The 15,242-nt window shown below is 34.7% G+C and overlaps 1 long non-coding RNA gene across 1 annotated transcript; it reads right to left on the bottom strand.

Moving 5' to 3' along the window:
• Positions 1–261: 261 nt before the first annotated feature.
• LOC110458493 lies at positions 262–15,242 on the bottom strand. The gene is made up of 3 exons (XR_002463802.1): positions 15,032–15,242; positions 14,300–14,448; positions 262–914 (listed from the first exon to the last, which is right to left on the bottom strand). It is a non-coding gene; the product is annotated as an uncharacterized LOC110458493 (long non-coding RNA).

Here is a 15,242-nt window from a genome sequence, read left to right as displayed (position 1 = left end):
TGACGTTTAACATGACCCATGCTACGATCCGTGTTTTAAACATAAGTGTAAATGCATCTTCATATTTCATTATTGGTATACACCTTAAACGAGTTGGGGTCTCAATGCTTTTCATGCAATGGCCCCGGGGAAATAACCCCAAGTGACAAGACCTCGATCTTGTCCTATCCCACAACACCAAACACGTCAAGATTCTGTTTTTCGTTTAGTTTGGCCTGTCTTCATATTTTTCTTAGTCTGAAATTGCAAACATTTCTGTATTTCAATAGACAATTTATTTACATTACATAATGTCCTATTGCGTGTAATTCACTTACAGGCAATCAGATATATATGTGCCAGTTACATCTGTCCGGGACTCCTCCAACTACAGATGAATTCCAGAGATTTCTAAACCACTGTTATAGAAAATGACATTGTCAATGTATCATTCAAGCTGTGTTATATGTATATATCCAGATATCATTTATACTCCCAAAACATAAAAAAAAACCACATCGGATCGTGTACAAAATTAGTATTCAGCTGAGTTTTATATACATACATGTAAATCAATTTTCTAATATCTAATCAATATTTGTTTCACTAAAATACAAGATTGCTTACATGTATACAAATTCCCGTATAAATTTCGAATTTTAATAAATAGAAAGCAGATCAGAAATTTTATGGGAAAAAAACCTTTCAGAATTTAAGTCTCAGCCTGTATTTTTTTTTGTCTTTGAGAACATTCACAAGGGGTACTCATCTTAGGGTGAAAGGGTGGCGCATTGGAAAGGAACTCGCCTGTCACCAAGACGGCCGGGGTTCGTTTCGCCAATCGGACGTGAAAAGGTATTGGGTCACCTGCCAGACCACGTGGGATTTCTCGTGTTCTCCGGATTCCTCCCACATTCAGAACCTCTGCGTGCCAACTAGAACGATTAAAATGGGTTGAAAAACTTGTTTCGTAATTGTTATGAAATAAAGTTTGTTCTATATTAAATAACATTGGTTTGCCAACTCCTCGACTATACTTGACCTTTGATATACATTAGGGTTGAATCAAGAATAAAAACGTCAAGAATTATCATGCAAGAACAATAAGAGGAACCGTAAAAAAATTGCATTATAATTATCTACAGTAAGCTGCCTTATGCAATAATTGTCAGTTTAATCATGATTACGTTCATTTCATTTGAAAGTCAGAATATAGCAGGAAATAAAACAACTTTCATGTGGATACAATGATATCATGAATTGTACTGTCGTCGTGTCGTTAACGTAGCACCAAGCTTACCATCGACAAAGGATGCTTCAGCTGACGATAAAAGTGGCCTCTAGTGATAATGATACAAACACCGAAGCACAAAGGGAAGATATGAAGAAAACAGCAAACATTAAATGTCGTCCTAATCTTCATCACTAATAACGTTCTATAAAACAAGCACAGGCGATACGACATTTGTTCTGATTACGAAGATTATCATCCTGGTTTTGAGGGCTACCAAGGCGCGTCAGCCTTAAAACTCTTTTTCTTGCATCGTCCCAGTGGTTACAATTACTTTACTCTTAGAATGCAAGGGCGTGTTCAAAATATTATCAGAGGTCAGATCTAAGTATTGATATCAAGTCAAATACAATGTCTGGATCGAGTAATATGCCATTGAATAGGAAGAGGTCATATCGAGGCTCACTGCTGTCTCTTAATGGAATACGACTTAATATACAATATAGTGAAATAACAGTTAGCATCGGTGCACAGATACGAATTCTGTTTCAAATATATAGATATGTCTTATATTAATTACCGTGCTGAAATGAAATGATTTGTGTTGGTGTATATGCCTTCAGCTATTTCAATAGGTAAAGTAGTTTTTTGTACTTGCTTATACGTACTTTTTAAAGTTCATTTGAACCATTTGGCGGTTTCAAATATTAAAATGTGTCGCTAATATTTCATTATTTCTTTGACCAGTTGGTGAGAATGTTTAATACACGTATAAAGACAACTATTGTATTTTTTTCTGGGGATGCAAAACAAAACACGATTTTAATTTCAATTGATGTGGTGATTTAATATAAAAAATAACTCGCGAAAAGAAATTAATGCATGATACTGATTCAATTGTGGTTCAGTACCAGGAGTCGGAGAGATTCCTCTACAAGGTCTGAGGTGTCCCATGAGGACGCAATCAAAAGTAACTGATTACTCGGACTTGAGCAAGGCCGATATTGGTTTTTATATATAGGTTTTATCTAGGTTTTGGAGTCGATTCGGTTACCTGGTTAGTCAGAATGGTAGTTTATGAAGTTTGTTTGCGTGTTTTAGCTGACACTGAGACAGAGTATTTACTACCTAGTAGCCCGTAATGTGTCGTTGTAAGTTTGTTTGTGTGTTTTAGCTGACACTGAGAGACAGTATTAACTATCTAGTAGCCCGTAATGTGTCGTTGAAGTACTGTTCACATTCAAACACGATAGCATCGGTAAAGCTCTTAAAATAACAATCAATACATATATGCTTAAAATTATAAGAATTTCGAACAACAGATGGGATGGATATATATTTTATAGCATATAACTTTTATCCGACACATACATTGCAAGTATTCCATGAGTGTCAATATATATAAAACGGGAAATGCTATTTTAGCGGCGAAGATAAAATCATGGAATTTTCAATTATGTCTCTTTTAACGATTTCATCAACATAAAAAATATCCATTATAAAAGTCTAAGTGATAATCTAAAAAAGGCAAAGGAAGATATCCTAACAATAATTCGACCCAGGTGAACCATACGTGGTCTCCCCCATTCAAAGGTCCCACTCTATACGGCTGTATCGATTAGCACTGAAAAGGGCCATCTTTGACTGCTCCAGTTCCTATCGGTACATCAGTGTATACCCGTATCTTTGTATCCGCATAAATCCATTTCGGATATATACATTATACGGGAGGTCTTTGTCACCTGTCTAATGTAATCTAAATGATAGATTTTTTCACCTACTTATCAACATCAAATCCATAACTTATATATGTAGAATTGAAATAAGTGTAAATCGATAATGTACATCTTCCATCAATATCCCGGTAAAGTGCACGACTCGGTTAAAATTACAGCCCATCTTCTCGGCAATCTCCAGCAGGGGACCCTCTAAGTGTCTTACGGCCGTACCTCTCGCGCTGTACCACCGACGACACAAACTCAAATTATCGTCCAACATATCATCTGAATTTCTGTTCTTCTGGAGTATTTTGGGACATAGCCATGAGTGTCAGCTTATTGATACACGTTTGAAAGTCTAGCAGGCCCGGAAAATCGTTCATATCTTGTCATTAGCTCGAATAAATATAACCCCATTTCTTGATATTGCTGTTCCATTACGATAAGATAGAGCGTTAATGTTACAAAATGCTTGAACACGTCATCATTTCGATACAATCTTCATAATCAGCATTAGCGGAAAAGTGGCGTTTCTCATCACTTAAGTTAAAAAACTTAAACGAATACGAAACGAAATTCCCTCGAGCTCTCTTGGTTTTGAGATTTAAAGACAAGAACGTATTTCAAAAAATAATTAAAAAAATGTAAATGATCCAGACTAGTAAATATTTGAACAATTTTAAACTTTTATAAATTGATCTTCATTTGCATATCTCTTGATCTCGACCGTTATCTGCGTTACCTGACGCTGCGATCGTGGTCATCATCTGTCGCGCGCGCGTCCTAACTGGCAATCACAAAGCGAAAGGAATGCCGACATATTGATCACATATAAAATTTGAATGTGATGTTTCCGATACGCTGGGAGGTTGTGATATTAACATGCCCACTATCGGCCTGTAATGAGCAATATACTAATAATTATTTTTTCGCGATATTAGATTGGATAAGAAACCATTGTAGACCTGACAAGTTGTTGAATTATTTTTACATATATTCCACTCTATTAGTAATCAGTGTCGACAGCCGTACATTATTCCGTGATTCATACATTGCACATTGTAATTATATACATTCATTGCACATTGAAATAATATACATACATTGCACATTGTAAGTATATACATACATTGTACATTGTAATTATATACATACATTGTACATTGTAATTATAAACATACATTGTACATTGTAATTATAAACATTGTACATTGACATTATATACATATATGTAAATACATTGTACATTGTAATTATATACATACATTGTACATTGTAATTATAAACATACATTGTACATTGACATTATATACATACATTGCACATTGTAATTATAAACATACATTGTACATTGTAATTATAAACATTGTACATTGACATTATATACATACATGTTAATACATTGTACATTGTAATTATATACATACATTGTACATTGTAATTATAAACATACATTGTACATTGACATTATATGCATACATTGCACATTGTAATTATAAACATACATTGAACATTGTAATTATAAACATTGTACATTGACATTATATACATACATGTTAATACATTGTACATTGTAATTATATACACACATACAGACATTGGATAACTACCCACATACTTACATTGTAACACGATACAAACACTATTAAACTAGAAATGTTCACCCAACTCGAGTTATCTACCCTGACCAGTCACGATAGGAATGTATTATACAAATATATCTGTTATGGTATACCGACTATACGATACATAATTAAGTATATACTACAAAGACAGACTAATGTAAATAATGTACTAACTATACAGACACAATGACAATTCATTACCTATATTTAAAACACTACAAGTATACAGACTATGCACTAAATGCAGGCTTAACAAAAACCAAACCATTAGACTAAGTAAGAAACCATACGGTAATTAATTTATTATCTCTTAGTATATAGACTATGAATAGATAATTTATTATACATTTAGTATACAGACTATTTTTATACTCTAAGTATGAGACTACATTTTGTATATGGTAAATAATAAATTATCTCTAAGTAGATAGTCTTTAATAGCTAAGTATTTTGACAGTTATTTTTTCATTAAGTGTACCCTAACTATACCGACCATAAGATTTATGACAAGTTAAACACTGAGTACATAGACTATACGATATATTTGGTATACTAACTTAACGTAGATATAGACTTATTATACTATATTATATTGACTGCGTGGACCCTGCCTGTCTCCAATATCTACTCGTACGCTGACAGATCGAGAACATAACTTATGGTGAGGGTTGAGACTCAATGGTTAGCAACATTTCCTCAAGTAATTATACACGTTGATACAAACCGTGACAATAAAATGATTCACTTAATACATAAAACCACAACGGATTTCTTCATATGGGACAAGACAACTGAATTATAAATGTATACTGTGGGGCTTAGACAAAACTTTGAACCTGCCCTAATGTTGTGAAGGAGCTCTGAAAAACCTTAGAACCTTTATTTATGTTTAATGTGACTGAACATCTTTGAACACGTACTAATGTTGTAACCCTGTTTGTTACTATCACTGTATCTATTAGTATGACTGTTGTCACCCAAAGTGAAGTAAAAATACCAATCTTAGACTTATTACACACGACGGCTTACGAGTGAGGCAGTTTCAGGTTCGGAAGCTGTCGAGGAGAGATCTGGAATATAAGCTCACTTAAGCCACTTAGGTGCTGGCGAGAAGCTTGACGTTATACTATCAACAGACCATCCTTTGTCTTATACTGTAAGAGGACACTTGTCTGTCTCTCTATCGACTAACCATACTAACACTGTGACTATAAGCTCGGAAGTTGTATACAGGAACTCTCAACTAACGCTTACCAGAGCCTAAACTACTTAACTGTTTTCCCAATGTGGCTACTTTGTTGAGGGGGCTTACAACACAATTGAAAAGTTAAGTATTTATTTTGCGGAATGCTTAGGTGCTTCACAATATATTGCTGCAGTAATAAATCAATGAATCATACCTAAACTGTACTTATTTATCTTCCCTCTTTTGTGGAGACTTCCTTGCATTTACATACCTCTCCTCATTAATCACGTGGTTATAGCTACTTCTAGTGAAATATGTCAATACCAACTCCTCAATATTCCAGCAATCTTCTTAGTCAGACCTGTGTATAATCAACATCCTAAGTCAGACCTGTGTATTACGACATACTGTTTAAGTCAGACCTGTGTATTACGACATCATGTTTAAGTCAGACCTGTGCATTACGACATCATGTTTAAGTCATACCTGTGTATTACGACATCATGTTTAAGTCAGACCTGTGTATTACGACATACTGTTTAAGTCAGACCTGTGTATTACGACGTCATGTTTAAGTCAGACCTGTGTATTACGACATCATGTTTAAGTCAGACCTGTGTTTTGCGACATACTGTTTAAGTCAGACCCGTATAGTACGACATCCTGTTTAAGTCAGACCTGTATAATACGATACCTGTTTAAGTCAGAACTTTATATTACGACATTCTTAGTTGGACTTTTATAGTTCGACATTCTTAGTCAGACCTGTATATTTCGACATCATAAGTCATACCTGTGTATTACGACATTCTTAGTCAGACGTATGCATTTCGACGTCCTGTTTACGTCAGAATTGTGTATTCCGACATAATGTCTAAGTCAGACATGAGTTATGCGTTACATGCAAAAGGGTGTCGACTAAGGCAGGTTCCGTTGCAACTCCTCCTAACGATAAAGAGAGTTCCCTATATTGTAACAGGAGTATGAGAGATAAGTATTTACGGGCATTTCGCTGAGATACTCACTTTGTCTGCGATGACAGTTATAGAAGGGAGGGGTCATGTGAAACTTCATTAGGAATAGAGATGGGTGGGGTCTCAAAGTGTTTCAGGCCTTATGGTGGAGGAAGATAAGAACAGAAGATTGAATCGTACTCTTGTAATCACGTACACAAAGATCTTGCGTTCACGTCTTCATGAAGAAGACATAAATCGTGTGTCAGTGTTGGTAAAGTGTTCAATTCATCCGAGATGATGTGAGTCCTAAAGCGTGCTTAAAATGCAACGCACCGACACATGGTGTAGGCAATATACAATGTACGTGTATAACAGGTGCCCACGTATTTGACTTTGAATGTGTGTCGCCGTACATTTGTACAATGTGTTGCTGGCTCAACACATTTTGTGTCGAAGTACATCTGCACTATATATACACGTACACTATATGTCGCAGTACACTCAATTGAAGTACATAGTTTGTGACAGTGTGCGTCACCGTGCATTTTGTCACCGTACAACAAATGTGACAGTTATGTCGCCGTTCTAGGTGTAACCGTACATACATGTATGTGTCGCCGTACAAAGTTTGTGACAGTTTGTGTTGCCGAACAAAGTTTGTGACACCGTGTGTCACCGTACAAAGTTTGTGACACCGTGTGTCGTCGTACACAGTTTGTGACACCGTGTGTCGCCGTACACAGTTTGTGACAGTGTGTTTTGCCGTTCCATATGTCATCGTACATGTGTGTCGCCGTACAAAGTTTGTGACACCGTGCGTCGCCGTACAAAGTGTGTGACAGTGTGTGTCGCCGTAAAAAGTTTGTGACAATGTGTGTCGCCGTACAAAGTTTGTGACATTGTGTGTCGCCGTACAAAGTGTATGGCATTGTGTGTCGTTCCATGTGTTGCCGTACATATGTGTCGCCGTACAATACAGTAAAAGGGGATCGATTTTGTTTATCAGACCGCCATAAACGGATCATATATATCGTGTCAAGTAGTAAAAGTCTCCGACGTTTGTACAGTTTCAAGTGGTATCGAAACTTAGCAACTTGTGGTCATAATCTTATCCTCTCATCCTTATCGTCACCTAATTTTACTGGCGTTATCAAGCCGGGCGCATTAATATCCTTTCGGATGTCACGTGACTACATTTTTGATACGTCACACAGTGAGTCCAGTGTATAGAGTGAAGTTATCAGGCGTAGATACTGAGACACACATCCCCGGGAACTTATCACGGTACTTTATCGAGGATACGTAGATCCGGGTGAGGATATTGTTGATCAGCCCCCACACACATCTACAGTACTAGTATAGGTAATATTTACAAGATCATCCGAAATATCTCGCACATCTAGACTCTGTACATATTTAAAAAAAGAAACATTCCTTGGGTGTAAAGTTTTCAGAAAAACTTTAGATAATGTGATACTTTGATAAAACTAATTGAGTTTTTATCTCTGACCGTGTTATACCCCCGGGTAATCAGCGAGCTCAGCTTTTTTGAAGTTTAAAGCACAGGTTAGATTATATACAGAGATAAAGAAATTCAAATTAGAAAAACAGATCTAGAAATCAAAACACAAACAACTATTTGTGGTAGTGATTCTATGGTTGTAGGAGAGAATTAGACGACGTCACTGACCATAATGTACTGTCTGAACTAGAGTACTTGATAAGTACCATCGCCTAATTAACACGTGTGGGTAGTGCTATCTTCTAGCCTACATTACCATCGCTCAGATACGGGCTTTATTAAAACCTATCATTAGTACTAATGTAGGTATCGCCAAACATTTACTCTCCAGGTGATAAGTGTAAAGCTACCGCTATTAATCAGGTGTGTTTTTTAATTAACGAAAATGTGTTTGTACGGCTATCTTTCCTTGTTAAGGTATTTGAATTCTGAGTTGATATAACATAAAACCATGATTAACACTAATGTAGTCAAGGCTGTCATCACGTAAGCTATTTACAAGAAATTCAAATAAAAATGAACTGATAGTGAATATCAGGTTCAGCATGTCGTCAGGAAGGACTTTCTTCCTGAACAAATATATAATCTGGGGTGAAATCCTTAAATCAGTCGTGTGTAGATGTGTAGATGTTTTCTGAAACGTTATACAACACTGTCGTACAAATGTACCAAGGTGACATCAATGTGACCAACTACTGCCGTATCAATGTGACCAACTACTGCCGTATCAATGTGACCAACTACTGCCGTATCAATGTGACCAACTACTGCCGTATCAATGTGACCAAGTATCGCCTTGCTATAATGGTCTAAACAGTCGTAGGGTCATGGCGTAGGCTTATTTAAACACAATATAACAGCGTTTTGATGATCTATAGTAATGACATTACACATACCTATACACAGACACAGCTAACTATTCTGACATTATACAAAAAAAAAATGTACCAGATTAATAATCTTTGATAATCAACTCGTATTATAAGATACAAATGTAGATACAAATTTTAAAGTTCGAGGGTCAGGATTTTTGTTTTTTTCATAGTTCATCTATTTCATTCTAACAGTGTTACATTATATGTATTGCGTTGAATAAAGGAATTGGTATGATACAACATACTAGTGTCGTTATACAGATATAATTATACATAGAAGTGTCAGTAAAAATATATCATTAAACATTGTAGACTCAGTATATAGCTACAATTATACATATTAGTGTCTGTATACAAAATTTAATTATATGTAGAAGTGTCAGTATATAGATAATATTATATGTAAAAGTGTCCGTAAAATTATATAATGGTACAGTGTAGTGACAGTATATATATACAATTATACACTGTGATGTCATTATAAAGATATAAGTATACATAGTGTCATTATGTAGATATAATTATACAGAGTGTCAATATATATATATAATTATACAAAGTGTCATTATAGATATATAATTATACATAGTGTCATTATATATATATATAATTATACAGAGTGTCATTATATAGATATAGTTGTACAAAGTGTCATTATATAGATATAGTTGTACAAAGTGTTATTATATAGATATAGTTGTACAAAGTGTTATTATATATATATAATTATACAGAGTGTCATTATATATATATATTTATACATTGTGATGTCATTATATATATATAATTATATCTAGTAGTGTCATTATAAAGATATAAGCCTACATAGTGTCATTATATATATATAGTTGTACAAAGTGTTATATATATATATAATTATACAGAGTGTCATTATTTATATATAATTATACATAGTGTCAATATATATATATATAATCATACATAGTGTCATTATATAGATATAGTTGTACAAAATGTTATTATATATATATAATTATACCTAGTAGTGTCATTATATAGATATAAGCCTGCATAGTGTCATTATATAGATATATTCATACATTGTGATGTCAATATATATATATAATTATACAGAGTGTCATTATATATATATAATTATACAGAGTGTCATTATATAGATATATAATTATACAGATATGTATATATATGATTTAATATAAGTGTCATTACATAGGATTAATTAATAATAATGCCTCGGAGATTCTACCCAGATATTGCGTTGTATTATCATATAAAGCTACTTTTGTTTCCGGACCCTTCCTTACATGTCACAATGCGATTTAAGATGAAGCTTCTTTAAACCGAGCCTGTTCCTGAAACATTACAATATATTCAAGTTAAGATACTCATAATCTTGGCGTTTTTCCTTTTTGTAAATGAACAGTGTCCGGAAAATATATTTGAATAAACCACATATCCCGCAGCTGCAGCCTATTGTATTTATGTAGTTGTATGTATGCATGTACGGAGAAGGCGTAGATAACTGGCTGTACCTACTCCTTTGTCCGTGTTAGGTAACACATGTGTTTAAACCAAAAATAAAGGCTGCGACGTTACGGTTGATGTGTTTCGCATTTATAAATATTTCACTATAACACGATATATATGATCAGTAACGTTAACATTTACATGTAATTGGAAAACTTGATGTAATTACTACAACAGTAACGTTAACATGTAATTGGAAAACTTGATGTAATTACTACAACAGTAACGTTAACATGTAATTGGAAAACTTGATGCAAATATTACAACAGTACCGTTAACATGTAATTGGAAAACTTGATTTAATTACTACAACAGTAACGTTATAATTGGAAAACGATGAAATTTCTACAACAGTGATGTTGTGTTGTAATTGGAAAACTAGATGTAATTACTACAACAGTTACGTTAACATGTAATTCGAAAACTTGATATAATTACTACAACAGTGAGGTTAACATGTATTGGAAAACTTGATGTAATTACTACAACAGTAACGTTAATATGACGATGTACATTGCTTTTAACGTGAATTCAAACTGGACATAAAATTGTAACATGTATTAGTGCATTGCTCATATACAATGTACATGTTATTACCTTATACAAACCTATTATTACAATATTCCACTTAACTTTCCAAACAATTTAAGAAAAAGAAATGATATGCAATGAAGATACTGTCGGATAATTGATTACCATACACATGTTGTGAACACATGTAATTACTCAAATTGGGAATATATACATTTACTCTTCACCTCAACTATTAATCATTAATGCTATTCAAATAACCACTTTGGTAATACATTGTATGTCCATGCTCTTGTCAGAATCTGTTCAAATCGTATTGAGCTGACAGCAGGGGATTTTTAAGCCATACAGTCAGAATAAAATATGTGTATCTGTGTATAATGTTACTCTCTAAACCACTAAGTATTAACATTATAGAGAACGAATATTGTTATGCATTCTTCGTAAAATTATTTGAAACTGAGTATAACTGCTGACGTTTCAATTGTTAAACCACATGGATAACATTTACTAACTGATGTTGTGTTATAGGCTAGTAATGAATACCTGACTACCAATAACATGAAATAAAGTTGTCTTCTGTTAGATAGTACAAACATTCGATGTAACTCATTTCCATATATAGGGTGCCATTACCTGAAAACCAGGCCTTACTCTTTATCATGTACACAAATGTAAATATAGCCATCCTGATGTAATTATTGTTCCTCCAACCCTCGATCTTTATCATGAACACCTAATATGTAATCAATGCATTATGTGTCACAATTGTATCGGATCTTTTATGCATATTGATGGGAGAAAACACCGATAAGTCTGTTGATTGGTGCCTTGTTATATGGAGTTCTAGTCAGTTAACCATGCTGTAGCCAAGCAGATAAATGGTATGTACATCTTAATACCAATTCTCCAGACACAACGTTGTGTGTGCCAAGTCTGATATTATTTGTTAAATCAACTTGTATCAAGTAAGTTTAACAAATGGGAAAGTGATTGACAGGGAGATGCGGCAATTTATGTTGTGATATATACAAACATGTAACACCTGATCAAAAAAGCAAAATAGTAGGTCTTTCTGTCAATAATTTTTATCACTAGTTAAACATGTATCATTACATACATCTGTAAATTGTAGATATCTATCAATTCTCTCAATTTGGTTCGACACATATAGGATCTTAAATGAGTTTTCATTTCATATGAGATTTTATGAAACGAGTCTTATTTTATTTTTTATTTTTTTGGGAGCCTTGGCGAGCAAAAATTAAAACTTTGAGACGAGTTTCATAAAAGCTCATAAGAAATGAATACCTTGCATCACATAACTCAGAAAACTTTCATTTAAACAGGTTGTAAAGCCAAAATATAGAGGGCTTAATCAAACGAACGGAGACAGCCATTTTGTTGCGCTATTCACAAACATAAACTAGCATGTTTAGGTAACCAGATACAAATATAATAGTAGAATACCAAAGTGTCAACACAAATGGGAAAAGAAAGAAAAAGAAAACACATTGTCAATGCACAGGGGCGTTGATCCACACCAACATAAAGATGACAAGACCAGGTAAAGTAGTCATGAAACCGCTCTCATTCTCAATTTCAGATTCTGTACCAAAGCTCTTTTTTGTTGTTCCGGTGATAAATTAATACAATTTCACATTTTGTCTACGATTTGGATTGATTTGGAGATTCAAAGCCTAACCAGTTTTTAATGTCTTGACAGTGTCGCAAGATGTAAGCGAGTTACATCACAGATGGTTTGAGCACAAAACTCATGTTTGAGTATGAGATTGGTTTCATGAATAAAGGCTCAGACGTTCCGGAAGGTTAAGCGTGTCCGGAAACACTCGCATCTTCCATCAACGATCTGCGACACAGTTTATCTTTGATCACGCCCGACTGAATCCTCTTATTTAGTCTGAATTATTCTAACAAAACATGTACAAAGGTCATTAAATAGAATTTTATAGTAATCAGATTCTCATTTTTTTTCATGAACAAACTGTTATAACAAAAAAATGNTGGGGAAATTTTTTTTTTTTTTTTTTTTTTTTTATATTTTTGTATGTACAATTATAGCTGAAATACCACAAAGATTATTATAGTAAAACGTATAATTATCACTTTGGCATCAAGAGTTTCCCTCTTTCTGCCCGAGTAGGGTTGTCGTTACAGGCCGAATGCTGTAATGGGAACGTGTGACACATTCCTGAACAAATAACAATGCATAACCTATAATGCTATTTTCTAGATGTGTCAGCAGTAACCTCGAAACTTCCAGGTTTGATAAATCACCATTAATTATCTTCAGATATGTTTCTTCCATTTCATTCCTTTATTGCGAATTCTACATTACATGATACCAAAACAGAATCTATATGTTTTACCATAACCCGACATTGTTTGACCTCGTGATCAATTGAAACGTCTTAATAATCACCGTATTTCATCAAGATTACACAGATAATACCATCATGTGTATAACCTCCGGTTTGATGTATTCCCCATTATCTTCATTAGTTGTGGCTATGCAGGTCCGTGGTAATGTATTCGTTATCACAGGGAGCTATCTATATTATTTCTGTGCTGCTGTTGTTAATGACGCGTGACTGCGATAACAACACGTGCAATTAGTACCCTGTAAAACACGTGTATCTCAGTAGATGGAGCACTTCTTATGGCCGATACAGGCTACAGTATCACTCTTTAGGGTAATATTCTCGTAAACGACAAATCTACACCAATAACTCGAGCACCGGTAAAACGGAATTTAACCAGATAAGGAGACCTGCTCTAATGTATCACTCAAGGAGGCTGTACGTTCGGAGGATCCGACACTTTGTAAGACGTGGAATTGTGATACAAAGTTGGAACAAATATTGAAAGGTGGATCTTATTATCACCTTGCTATTTTAAACATATGGGCCATGTTTCCACACGTATCCCGACAAACTAGGAAGTGTCTTCATCCGTTTGAGGAGTGTCCATTTCCATTCGATTCCGAATTTCGCAAAGCTAATGTCGACCAGCGTGCACCAGTCAATAAGATTAAGCTAGCCTTCGCCTCCGTTAACATTATTCCATATTAGTATACTGGTGACGTGTGCATTGTTTGAAGGCGATACCCTATGTAATGATATATATTGTCCTGCATATATACTTACTGCATACCAAGAACAGGTTAGCTGGCCAATGTACTGAATATAGTCTGATAGTAGTGGCTGGTAGTTGGTAGTAGAGACCTGTAGAGGCTAGTAGTCCGTACACCATCGTGCACAGCGACTTGAGCATTGAGGACAGCTTCACATCATTTCTGTCAATTGAATAATCAAATACTTTGTGAAAACGAACATTGTATGTTACATATTGGAGCGATTTAAAGGTTTGATTCTGTTAACGAACATTTGTTTTAGCTATAACTTAACAAATGAATCAACTATCTAACGAAAACCCATTTTTATTATCTTTCGTCAGCTTATATCGCTGTCAGTAGCGTGACGTAATATCATACCTCGCTCAAATAACCTGAATCTGTTTCCGTCTCTGTCATTGACCTATCGAAAACGCACACTACTGTCAATGACTTTACGTTATCTCAACCAAGTGTCAATGGCTATTTGTATTGCTTTGCTGTTATTTTCAAACAACGAGGCATATTTTATATTAACAAGTCCGTGATATTCCTCTAACTGTTTAAATTCTAATTAAGATTTATTTAATATTTCAATTGCAATATTTGTGGCGGAACACGACACCGTTTTGTGGGAGCACGCCATTTCTTTCTACACTCGTTGTTGTAGGTTCTGACAACATGCGCCGTGTGATGCGCCGTAGTAACGATAAGCTCAATAAAGATAGCATTGTTTGGACTGTGCACGTGTCTCCCCATTACTTACTCCGTAGTGCGTTGTCTAGCAACTCCTCACAATTGAGTGGTATCTGACTGTCTGTAACCAGGTATATCTCGTTACGTCCGTCACGTCCTCCCCAGGACGTCAACAATATCACTGTCTGTCGATGTGGAAGCCCTGAAGTGTGTCCACAAAGATGGGAATAATGAAACGACCGGCGTTGTCATTCAAATAAGTAGTTATCGCTGCCATTCCA

The sequence above is a fragment of the Mizuhopecten yessoensis genome, unplaced genomic scaffold, assembly GCF_002113885.1.
Source record: "Mizuhopecten yessoensis strain PY_sf001 unplaced genomic scaffold, ASM211388v2 scaffold9615, whole genome shotgun sequence".
NCBI classification, from domain to species: domain Eukaryota; kingdom Metazoa; phylum Mollusca; class Bivalvia; order Pectinida; family Pectinidae; genus Mizuhopecten; species Mizuhopecten yessoensis.
Note: the sequence above shows the minus strand (reverse complement) of the source record. Positions and strands in the feature narration are given on the sequence as shown.